We start from the raw sequence: 13,080 nt of genomic DNA, 5'->3' as shown, positions 1-13,080 counted from the left end.
AGTTCTGTTCTGCGGCTAGATACGGCTGTTACACGGAAAATGACGCCCGACGATAACAATTCATATTTTGTAAGCCTTTCTTTAGATTGGTGACTTTATATTTTGTAAGCCTTTGTTACGGTTTGGTGACTTTTTTTTTTGACGTCAAGTCGTTTCTGCGTCTCTCGTGTGTGATATGCGATCGGGTGTTGTGGCTGGGTGAAGGATGTTTAGCAAACGTTTGCTGACTTCCCTCGAACATACACCATTACGTATCTGTCAATTCGAACACAATTCTGACTTCAAATCTGTCGTGACACGTCAGTTTATCACGAGTGTAATGCTCGGCTTTCGAACCATGAGATGTGTGCTCTCTGTCTGCATCAGGTTCACTCTTCACTGGCCAGCACATCAAGTGCTCACATCCAGACATCCCGGAGCAGGGATGCTGCCTGCCAGACTGAGCCCATTGTCAATAGGACTGCAGCCACACCGAAGAATGTTGTCTTTCTCTATATTGGAATGCTTTGCAGGTGAGATGTTTTACCTTGTAGTTGTTGAAAGTTTTTGTTGTCTGAAATGTCATTATTGAGCCGGGTTTCTCCAGCACTATAAGGCACAAAACACCTAGACCAGGTCCCCCGAAAAGATTGTCTTGTGAATGTAATTTATATTTGATTTACCAAAAAATTTATACTTTTAGGGGGTTTTCAGATCATAGTTCCTATGAAACTTCACAATATATGAAAAGCTTTTTCCAAAATGTTTTATACCTACTTTCAAAAATATTGTTTTATTTGTTACTACCATTAAAAGCAGCATTTAAATGTTTCAAATGCTATCTCAGCTGATATCACTTTCCTGATGCTTGAAATCAGATTTAAAAAAAAGTAATGAGAACAGCTTCTATAGCATTTTGGAAAAGAGCTTTTCATATGCTCTCCCATGATGATGCATGTGTCTCTACCAGCTAACCCCCACCACCATGACAAATGAAAATTCTGTGAGAAACACCGTTTACACATTGTTTCTTGTACTTTCAGACTGTACTTGGCGGCGATCCACTTTAATGAAAATGCGAACCGACCACAGGCCCAGACAGCAGACGGTGTACCTCTCTTCAAAATCTCCTTTCCCAAATCCAAGAAGGGAGAGTGCAGTCAAACGTCAAAAGACTAAGCCAACCTTTGGTAAGACCTCAAAAGTTCAAGAATTCAAGTCCAACTACTTTTGCCTTTATCAAATTTACTGAGGTTAATTCCAACAAATAGGAATACAAAAAATGTGAGAAATAGAAATCTAAACAAACATAAATATATATAGAACAAATATAAATATATAAATAAACATTGAAATGTACAAATGACTAACTGAAATATACAAATGTTGTGTGTGTACAGTGTGTATGAATGTTCTGTGTGAAAAGGGAATGTGGATGTCCTGATGGACCTAATTTTTCACACGTGAGGCAGTCTAAACCCGGTGCAGTGTCCTTCATCATCGGGGTACTCGGCACGGATACGCAGGACCACACAGGCAGGAATGACCACTCTGATCCGGCGACCCAAAAAGCCCCAGCACCACGCCACGAACTGCCTGTAGGCCAAATACCTGAAGCGCCTGGAAGAACAGATAGAAAAAATGACACTTGAAGAGAATGTTGTTGTTCTTCTGTTATTGCTATGTTGTACATATTTACATATTCCTATGGATTATTCTTGATTGTGTTTTAATAATGTCTTGTAAATAAATCTACAAACACTCTTCATACTGTCTGCATAGTTGAATTATCAGGCTCTGTTGGGTGGGTGTACTGTAAACTCTTATGTATGTGGCTATGAGTGATTATTTTACAACGCTTACCGATGGGTTCTTCTCAGGCGTAAACTGCCAAACAGGTAGATCCAAATGTTTACAGTGTTACCTGAGGGATCTCCATGCAGCATCTACTCTCCCTTTCTGTGGGCATTATCTCGCAAATTCCACATTGACACCTATTATTTTAAAAAAAAGACAGTGTAATGATATTCTGTTTTCAGGTAATGCCGGCAAATATAACAATGAAACATCTTTAGTGAGAAGTAAATGAGTTAACAGGTGAGCATGGAGAATAATTACATGCTGGTCAGAATACTATCATGTTTTTTGCATGCCATAGGCTACTGTATAACTACATGGGCAACGAACAGCTGGCTGTTCCCAGTGAAGACGGGCTACTAAAAAGGTGTACACAGAAATATGTGGCATAAGTTTCATTCCGTGTAGTTACACTTTGGATCCAGCACCTGGTCAGGATATGATGAGGTATGTTTTTTTTTTTTTTTTTTTTGTATATTACAGCATGTAAACCTTTTTGTCTAGAAAACTTGGTAATAAATCGCTCCCCTTATGTCAACACTGGGTGGAGAATCATTTGCATGTTGGCAATGTGTACTATGGGAAATACTTTGGCAGTGTTACTGTTGTACAATGCAAGGCGACATTGAGAGAGTTACTTGGTGTAGAGACTGGAGATGCCAGCAGCCATACTCACTAATGTTAGCACTGCAAATACGTGCCCACATTGCAAAATAAGTTGGGAACTTATACGTTTTGTAAGCCAAAATAATATTTTAGGTAGTCCTGATGTAGTGACTACAATTTCTGCTCTAATTAGGCTACCGTAGGCTAAGCGACTGCCAGTATCTGCGCACCTCAGTGGTTCGGACCGACCCAACTATAAACGTTTCCAGACATAACATTTCAAACTCACCATTCTGAGACGTTTTGCTGAAGGCGCTGCTGATCTGCAGTTTGTTGCTGAACTGCCTGCGCCTCGCTTCAGGGTCCGATTCCGGGTCGAAGGCGAACGGTACGATGGTTTGCTCACCTGCCATTTCTATTTTTTTTTCCTACTAGCAGGCAGCTAACATGCGCGGAGCCAAAACAGAGAATCAGACACGCCCCCATTCAGCCATGACACACCCCTCGCGCTCCTCCTTGCTTCTCATTAGGAAAACAGGGCACTGGAGAAAGCGCTGAAATGCGGCTTTCTTCTAAGTGGCCAAATCTGCGTTTTTCGGGTGAATTTTGAGAAGCCTGGGGGTATAACATCCTGAAGCCTTCGAAAGCCCATTTAAAGCGCCGCTACTATACCATGCCATGGGAACTTTAAGCTGCCCTCCCTTTTCCTGGTTAAACAACCCTTTAACAAACTTGAACGGGTCCCTATAAAATGCCGTCCTAACATATTCTTTCTTCTTTCTCTTTTTCCTAAGACATTCAGCCCTTCTAAGTATTGCTAGCCTGCCTCTCAGTTCTTCCTGCAAAACATTAATTCCCTCCCTCTCTTCTTCTGTAGCTTTTTTCCACTGCTTTCTTAAATTTCTTTTTTCCTTAACCAATTTCTCCATCTCTTTTTGCCGTCTTGACTTACCTAAATGTACTGTTTCAACCCTCTTTCTATATTGCACCCCAAATCTCTCTACACCATAGGAATAAATTATATCTCCCATCTTCTCTAGCCTATCGCTTGCATTTCCTCCTAACCTACCCAATATTATTGACAAATCTTTATTGACTGCCTCCCATTCTTTGTAACTATTTGCCCTAGGCCACTTAACTCTATCTTTCTGCTCCATATTTCTCTCTTTAACCGGCCTGTTCACCTCAGTATCAGCTGCATCCCTTCTTAGAACCTCCTCCTCCCCCTCCGTAGCTGTGTTATTGATATCCTTCGGACTGTGGTTTTCTACCTGCCGCTGGACTTCATCCGACTTACTCGATTGACTTCTTAAAAAGTACTGATCGATGCGGCAATAGAACATCCACTTTATTGCCTAACCCAACCCTAACCCTAACGCCAAATAAATAACAGTAACATTTTAGAGAGTCTAGCGACTGTAAATATATTGTGCAGTATGGGGGGTTGACACTGCATTGATCTGGTGCTACGGCTGTATGGTCTCTGTTTTGGTGCTACGTTTTTTTGGTTGTCATACATGAGTCTCGCAAACTATATCTATGTACGGAAAGTCCTCATTGACATTGGGTCATTCGGTACAGCTCGACTGTTTTGACAGAATTGCTGTCGGCCCACAATATCCTTGAGGACATCGCAAGAACTCTCCCTGGAATGTATTTGGCACTCTCAGGTTGCCGAGAGGGCGGAAGGAGCAGAGGAGAAAGAGAGGCTGCCGGTCGGGCCTACTAGACAGGCTAAGGAAGCTACCACATCGTCATTCGCATTCTTTATGATGTGACTTGAGGCGAATGCAGCGCAGCAGTCATGTGTCAATAGCATAAACAGCAGTGGATTCTGAACACATCCTTGTGGGGTCCCGTTAGAGAGACAGATGAAGCTGGAGATGGTGGTTCCCACCCTCACTGACTGTTGTCTGATACCAAGGAGGCTGAGTTTGTTTACCAGCTGCTGAGGATGATTATATTAAATGTTGATCTGAAGTCAACCAGTAGCATTCATACATGTTCTGGTCCTGCAGGTGTGCTGAAGTCAGGTAAAAAGCAGAGGAGATGGCATCCTCTGTGGAGCCGTTTGGCCTGTAAGCAAACTGATATGAGTCGAATGCAGGGGGGTAGTGTGGAGGTGATATGGTCCTTTTTCTTGAAGAGGGATTAGTTGATGAAGACTTATACAAGGCCCAAGAAACATTTACAGCTTCAGTAAATACAGAACATTCTAAATCACATAAGAGCACTGACCACTGCATGACTTTGTTCTGTTTTTATCCCTCAAAGGATAGCAAAATAGCTTTAAACTTCATCTATACAGTGCCAATACGTGCAAAAAGTGCCATCCCCTGTAGATTTCCATATTTGAGTCTTTTTTTTTAAGTCTTCCCTTCACATTAAAATACCGAAGATGCCTAAGGCTTAGCATGCATACTTACAATTCACATGTAAATTACCCAAAAAGCTGCGTTTATCATATCTACAGTGGTGGAATCAAGTTATTTGAGTTACAGAGTTGAGGTATCATTTCAGTCCTAGTGAACAATGGCATTGAGTCTTCCTTTTCTTCCATACGCAGGTTTATCCTTTCCAAATCATGCAGCCAAGTTGGGAAAAAAAGTTTTTTTATTACTGAATATCAAAGTATTTTTTCCATATGGTGATGTTTATAGAAGGGTTTTCTGTGGACAAACAAGACACCAAACTTTTTAAAAACTCTACAGAAGACCAAGGACAGTGGTGGATTAGATTTACCTCATTTTCAGCACTATTTCTGAGCCAATAGGTTACAATATATATCAAAATGGTTTAAACCTAGCCCACTAGATGAACCATGGATAAATATAGAACAAGCTTTATGTGATAATCTGGAAATCTCTGACCTGCCACTTATTAGTCCAAATGTAAAACATCACAAATGTTTCAAAAGCATTAACATCAGCACCTCTCTGACAGCTTGGTGGGAATTTCTTAAAATGACAAAGTCCTCACTTCTCCCGTGTAAACTTACACCCATCTGGAACAATCCTGACATCCTGCAAAACAAAAAAATGCTAAACTTTACTCTATGGAAGAACAAAGGAATAAAACATCTGGAACATGTTGTCCAAAATGGAAATTTAATTTCATTCGATGCGCTCATATCACAACATGGGATAGGAAGCAATACATTTCTAGAATATCAACAACTTAAAGGGATACAAGGTAGTTTAGCGGCAGAATAGCGATCTCTATTGGTCAACCTGAAATTCTACACTGTCGTAAAAATGCCCACCTGTACACACCCACTAACTAAACATCGTGGCGAATGCTGCCGTTGTGTTATTTAGTCAGTGCAGTTAGGTCATCTGATTCACAAGTGTAGACTGCCCACGTAAGATACTATAATCAGAGATTTTCTGAAGAGAGAACTCAAGATAATATGCTATAATCCTGTTGCTGGAGGAAGTGGCCGGGGACAGCTCGTCTGGGTTTCTCTGCTCAGGCTGCTGCCCCCGCGACCCGATCCCCGGACAAGCGGAAGATAATGGATGGATGGATGGATGGATGGATGGATGGATGGATGGATGGATGGACTGTTGCTGATCTTGAATGGGATTCTTCCCTCATCATGGTGTATTCGTGGAGTGATTCCTTTGTATTAGCAGACACTTACAAAAGTTACATCTTAGACAGATGCGCGCAGGCACTACCAACATACACGCCGCAATAAACGCAGACTAGCTCTACACTATTCCGATTACAATCATAATCCGAACAAATTAATCCATTTTCATGTGTAGATAACAATTCTTGTTCGGATCAAAACGCTATTCTTATTCTAATCAGGTCAGTCCGTGTATTTCTGAAGCTAGGCTACGTCTCGAACTCAGGAGGAATTAGAGCACCATCATCACCTGTCTCTTTACGATCTAAAACGCAGATCACTATGGTAGATGAACAAGATGACGCTTGGAGAAATTTCACAAAGATGGGAAGTGCCAACATCGAACGTTTGATATTCAGTCTGTGAAAGGCAGAATAGGAAACGCTTGGTGTTGGCTCTTCAACGCAAGCGAACACATAGCCTACAATACAACTAGCATACAGTACCTAGCTAAGTGCCGTAAACACAAACGACTCTTCTCGCGCATCACGACACTTCAGAAGCGGGTCGCTCCTGCCGAAGTTACATATGGGATTCTCAGCATACAGACCCCTGTTGGGAGCGAGACAGGCTTCATTCGCTTACCATTGACTTGTTTAACCTTTGGTAAACTCCTGAAGGCTATAATTTTAGGTGAGAATGCTACCTAGTGCCCCTTTAAGTCTATAATAACTAAAAAATAAATAGATAAAAAATATATAAATTATTGTCCAAGACACGTGACACAATTTCTCTACCATGTCTACCATCCTCAAAATGGGAGGCAGATCTATCCATCAGTTCTAATCTTAACTTCTGGCCACAAATATGTTTGAACATCTTCAGAATGACAAAATTCCTAATTTGCAGCTCATACAATAAAAAATTCTTCACAGAACACATTATACAGGACAAAAGATTTTCAGGATGGGTCTTATACCCCACCCTGTGCACACTGGGCGACTTAGATCAGCGGCCCCCAACCTTTTTTGCACCACGGACCAGTTTAATGTCAGACAATATTTTCACGGACCGGCCTTTAAGGTGTGCCGGATAAATACAACAAAGTAAAATGATAACACAAAAACTGTGGTATTTTGTAAATATAATAATAAACGTGAACCGGTCGCCGCATATTACGCAGAGCGGGCTTGGTGCGCGGGAATCACCTGTCACCATAAATCCATATTTTAAGTAGGTCTCCTGGTGTCGTCTGTTAAATGCAGCTTTCTTTTTCTTAGTGGTCATGGGCTCTTCTTCTGTCTCCTCACTGGGCCTTTTCCCCTTTGCAAAGAAACTGTTCAAAGACTGTTTTTTACTCACTTTGCTAGCTTGTGGGTTTAATATTTGCGTTAATGTATCACGTGACCAAGACAAGCATCTCGACACATGTCAAGAGTGAGTCATAGACGGACGTAACGGAGAGAATTCAAAATAAAACATTGTTCAGACTTGGATAATAAATAAAACGGAAATAATGTAATTTATTTATTCTTTCTGTGCGGCCCGGTACTAAATGACCCACGGACCGGTACCGATGACATCATTATGCAAATTAATTTCAGCACATGTGGTCATCACAGTGTTATGTATCGAAAAGAAAACTATTCTCATGAACTGGAAAGCGAAGAACAATCTGTGTATTATCCAGTTTAAAAATGTAAACTTTGGGTGGAGGGATGGGTCTTGACTGTCCCACAAACAGCAGTTCAGAGTACCCACCCTTTTTGGAGTCCCTGGAGGAGGCACTGGAGAGTGCTTCTGCAGGAGACTCCCTCGTCCTGCTGGGGGACTTCAATGCTCACGTGGGCAATGACAGTGAGACCTGAAAGGGGCTGGGAGGAACGGCCCCCCCGATCTGAATCAGTGGTGTTTTGTTGTTGGACTTCTGTGCTCGTCATGGACTGTCCATAACGAACACCATGTTCAGGCATAAGGGTTATAATAAGGATAATATGTGCACTTGGCACCGGGACACCCTAGGCCGCAGCTCGATGATCGACATTGTAGTCGTATCATCGTACTTGCGGCCGTATGTCCTGGACACTCGGGTGAAGAGAGGGGCGGAGCTGTCACCTGATCACCACCTGGTGGTGAGTTGGCTCCGCTGGTGGGGGAGGAAGCCGGTCAGACCTGGCAGGCCCAAACGTATTGTGAGGGTCTGTTGGGAACGGCTGGCGGAATCCCCTATCAGAAGGAGCTTCAACTCCCACCTCCGGCAGAGCTTCAACCATGTCCCGGGGGAGGTGGGGGACATTGAGTCCAAATGGGCCATGTTCCGTGCCTCCATTGTTGAGGCGGCTGACCGGAGCTCGGGCCGTAAGGTGGTCGGTGCCTGTCAGCAACCCCCGAACCCGCTGGTGGACACCAGCGGTGAGGGAAGCCGTCAAGCTGAAAGAGTCCTATCGGGCCTTTTTGGCCAGTGGGACTCTGGAAGCAGCTGATGGGTACCGACAGACCAAGCGGAACGCAGCCTCGGCGGTTGCTGAGGCAAAAACTCGGACTTGGGAGTTCGGGGAGGCCATGAAGAACGACTTCCGGGGCTTCCTTCAATTCAATTCAATTCATTTTTATTTATATAGCGCCAAATACAACAAATGTCATCTCAAGGCACTTAGATAATAAAGTCCAATTCAAGCCAATTGGAATTCAATTAATTGTAATCATAATTATTCATAAAATAATCCAATTCGTTCATATAGAGCCAATTCAAAAACAATTTCCTAAAGTTTTTGTTTTAATAATTTCTTTTTGCACAAGAGGATTTGCTCCTTTTGTGTTAATTGATTGGGTGGGTAGCAGCAGGTGGGAAGCTGCAGAGAAGTGTGTAAGACTACAACTCTGCATCCTGGTCTGAACCCTGGGTTGTCATGTTTTAGGGTGGCAAATAAATTCATCCATATTTCTAGAAATGAGAGCTGCTCCTTCCAAAGTGGGATGGATGCCGTCTCTCCTCATCAGACCAGGTTTTCTCCAGAAAGATTGCCAATTATCTCTGTAGCCCACGTTCCTTCTGGGGCTGAGGTTACCGAGGTAGTCAAAAAGCTCCTCGGAGTCCTCAAGGCTCTGGATGTTGTGGGGCTGTCTTGGTTGACACGCCTCTGCAGCATCGCGTGGACATCGGGGGCAGTGCCTCTGGACTGGCAGATCGGGGTGGTGGTTCCCCTCTTTAAAAAGGGGGACCGAAGGTTGTGTTCCAACAACAGGGGGATCACACTCCTCAGCCTCCCTGGTAAGGTCTATTCGGGGGTACTGAAGAGGAGGATCCGTTGAATAGTCGAATCTCGGATCCAGGAGGTGCAGTGTGGTTTTCGTCCTGGCCATGGAACAGTGGACTCACTCTACACCCTCAGGAGTGTCCTGGAGGGAGCATGGGAGTTTGCCCAACTGGTCTACATGTGTTTTGTGGACTTGGAGAAGGTGTTCGACCGTGTCCCTCGGGGGCATGAGGATGAAGCTGCCTTGCAGCATGATGTCAGTGGGGGGTCCTGGTGGACACAGAGTGGTGTAAAAAGAGAGTGGCAACACTTCCATAGACTTCTATTGAGAATGAGGAGTTGTCGTCATAGTACAGAGCCCCGCCCCTATCCGCCATGTTGGCAGAATGCTAGCGAGAAAACGCCATTCTCTCCGTTCGTTTACATTGTACGCGTGTGTTTTTAAATCAGTAAGTTTAAACAGTGCGGAATTGCAAGAACATGCCTGGAAATCACTGCTGTGTGAAGAACTGTTCCAGTACCTCACATAATACGTTTGGGAAACATAGGGACAACGAAATACATTTTTTTTCGGTTTCCTAAATGGATGCAGCATCAGGGAGAGCAGGCGTCTGACCTGACGAGGAGACGCCGGATTGCCTGGCTGGCTGGACCTTACTTTCGATTGCACCCCTCCGTCGATGAGAGTGTGTTCTCTACATTTTCACTCGGGTACGTTATCTAAAAATCTCTTTATGTTGTTGTCTCTTAAAGCTACGAAGTTACTTTATGTTGTTGCAAACCCTGAAGTGCACCTGACGTTGCTGCCTAGCTAGCTAACTAGCGAACTGTTGCCTCTTCGAAAATGCTCAATTTGCAAACTGTTGCCTCTTCGAAAATTAATGTTAACTACCCCCTAATGTGGCTAATGTGTTAATGTGTACCCCTTCAGTCCTTTTGTCATACCATGAGCAGCGTTACCCTCTCAGTCTGGATCTTATTTTGCATGTGTTCTGTGATGGGTTTGCCATTGATTGCATAGATTTTTTCATAAACTCTTTATTCTGTTGTAGGTAAGCCATCATATGAGATGTTGGAGAACCACGCTGACTGGACAAATTCAGCTTTTTACATTCAACTGTACCTGTGCACATGCTGCTCAATGTGAGGGTGAAAACCTAATGCCTTTAGATAAGATTGTCACTGTTTGCTGTGCCTTAACGAACATGTGCAAAAGTGTTGTTTGAGTTCATTCTTCATTGTTCATTACTTTTTAATTTGTTTGAAATAAATGCTTGAAACAACTTGATATGGCTTAACAATGTTTATTAACTGAACAGGAAAAAAGAATAAGGGCGCAAGGTGCAGAATGCAATATACCTCTAGGAAAAGTTAACAGTGCAAAAGAACATGTGTGCATTCAGTATAAAAAGTGTAAAACTTTCCAGCATGTAAACATTGACAACAAGCAATAATAAAATAATACTGTTACTAGTGCAAAAGAACAAAGAAACACTATTCAGCACAAGAAGAGCAAAACCATGGCGTGTCAGCGGAGGGTCTGTCCACAAGCCCCACACAACTGAAGTGATACCACTGGACTGGTAAGTGGAGGCTCACAGAGTCTCCGTGAATGCAGGACCTGTAAAATAAATAAAGTGAAATAAACTAAACAGTAAAAAGCATTTATTTCAAGTTACAGTCTACACTTTAGACACATTGATAATGGCTGAAATCTAACCAGGAATGTACGCCTTGCAATCACACATAAGTACCCTAGCCAACCCAGAACTGGTTTGTTCACTTTGCAGCCCCCAACACCCAACACAATAACCTGCTACAGTATGTGTCGTTGGGCTAAAATCAAATGACAACTACATACCTAAACATAAGCTTGTAGCATACATCAAAACATTGGAAACGTTTGTGTACATTGAACATCTCGTTATCTAGTGTTTACAAACAAGTCGCAGTAATTACGTTGTCATTGTGGTCAAGAAGTGGTCTAAATGCATGTAATTACAACACACTAAAACGCATGACAAGAACCTTACCTTTGCCAGTACAACGCTGTTATCATCACCAGAGCCACCTGGAGGCTTGTAGATGGCCAAGTGCTGCACCCAGCCACAGCAGAAAGTCTCGTACGATTCCAAAGATTTGTGACTTTTAAACTCCTGCATAGTGTAGTAACTTACACCAAAGACAAGATAATTGACTATGTCCATATATGTGCACGGAGTAACTGGTCCAGGTCTCTGTGCCATTCTGCTGCAGGGAGCTCGTAAGGATCAATATTTTCAATGCTGGACACATCGGCGTTGCGAGACCCTTTTCACGGGTGCCCCGGTATCAGTGACGTGCACAGGAGAAAAAAATAATATAGGCAAATATGATTTCATATTTCAATATTATTTTCTGTATAATTCGTCATTTTGATTGAAGTTTCCAAAAATAAAGTATTCAGAGTCAATCATTCAGATTCACCAGACACCTGGAGATTTAGGCAAAAGGGAGGGGCGCGGGCGTGCGGGGGGGGGGCAAGCAGCACGCTTCACTAGAAAAAAAAAAAAAACAAGCGCGCACGCGACCGGGCGGCAGAGACACTGTGGGAGTAGAGCGACTGCCCTGACTGCCTGGAAAGGTGAGCTTGAAATGTGTACACAGTGCCTAGGCTACAAGACATGCTCACAATCAACTTCTCTCGAATCCAATGTCGAGTTTAGGACGTTTAGTGACCATAAATAATCTGACAGCCAGCTACTGTTTAGGGTAGCAAAAAAAACACCGACAGCCAGCTAGCTTGCAGTCAACGTTTTACATGGCTCAGGTTGTTTGTGGTAAGTTACAGGCAGCTGATGACATTTCGTTTTATCAAGCAAGATGAATGATGGAAATAAAGCCCAATTCGAATTATTCACCTGCATGTTGTGTTAAAATGCAGACAATTCGAAATGCCCACGGAAAAGAGGGAGAGCAGGAGGCAGCTAATTAGCTGCCTCCTTAAAGCATGGTTGGTAATCCTGTTCAGAAACACATTTTGTAATACTGGGTGAAATGGTCCGTCTGTCCTGAGAGAAATCTATACAAGATGTATTTAGAAAAAGGGACGAAAATAATCAGACCTCTGTGGCAGCTGCAGGACTGAGAAAAAGCTGACCAATCGGATTGGAGCGCCTACAAAAACCAATCAGATGCCTCTGCTTTCTGCCTACGCCCCCCTCTGTCGGCTCCCTGCTCCATGTGCGCATGCGGTTCTACCGCTTTGGATGACGCACTGACGGAATGGGGAGGGGGGGGTGGAGCTTAGAGGAGGGGACACTTTCGAATCTTGCTAGCTCTCTTGCTAGCTCTCTAGGATTACCTACCATAGCTTTAAGTTGTAGAGAGGTCCTTCTCAAAGCTCAAGATTGTGAAAACCAGGCTTAGAAACCAGTGTGGGCAAGAACGGCTGTCCGACCTCCTCCAAAGAAATAACTGCAAAAAAATTTCTGTGCCCCTGTTGTGCCCCTGTATAGTATTGGGTCAGCTGACGCCCCTGGCTGGACAGTTTCTCCAAATACCGCTGCTTTGCGCTTGTAATAAGCTTGTCCCTGTAAGGTCCTTTTCTTTCGCCTTATCTCTCTCCATTGCTTTGCTTTCTGTCTTTCTTTTGTATTCGTCTCTGCCTTGCCGAAATGACAAATGCGGGAAGATATCCGTTAAGTTAATGGCGTTGCCCCTGGCACCAATAGATTCTTCTGCCAACATGACCGACCGGGCGACCGCAGTCACGTGACTCCTCATTCTCAATAGAAAGAAAGGAATAAGGAAGTCACGTGGGTCTCG

The 13,080-nt window shown here is 43.4% G+C and overlaps 1 long non-coding RNA gene across 1 annotated transcript; it reads left to right on the top strand.

The window, feature by feature from the left end:
* The first annotated feature begins 221 nt into the window (after nucleotides 1–221).
* Nucleotides 222–1,921, top strand: LOC142397096 (uncharacterized). The gene is made up of 3 exons (XR_012772654.1): nucleotides 222–512; nucleotides 1,023–1,169; nucleotides 1,380–1,921. It is a non-coding gene; the product is annotated as an uncharacterized LOC142397096 (long non-coding RNA).
* The last annotated feature ends 11,159 nt before the right edge of the window (nucleotides 1,922–13,080 follow it).

The sequence above is a fragment of the Odontesthes bonariensis genome, chromosome 13 (genome assembly GCF_027942865.1).
Source record: "Odontesthes bonariensis isolate fOdoBon6 chromosome 13, fOdoBon6.hap1, whole genome shotgun sequence".
Lineage (NCBI taxonomy): Eukaryota > Metazoa > Chordata > Actinopteri > Atheriniformes > Atherinopsidae > Odontesthes > Odontesthes bonariensis.
This window is presented reverse-complemented; position numbering and strand designations above follow the sequence as displayed.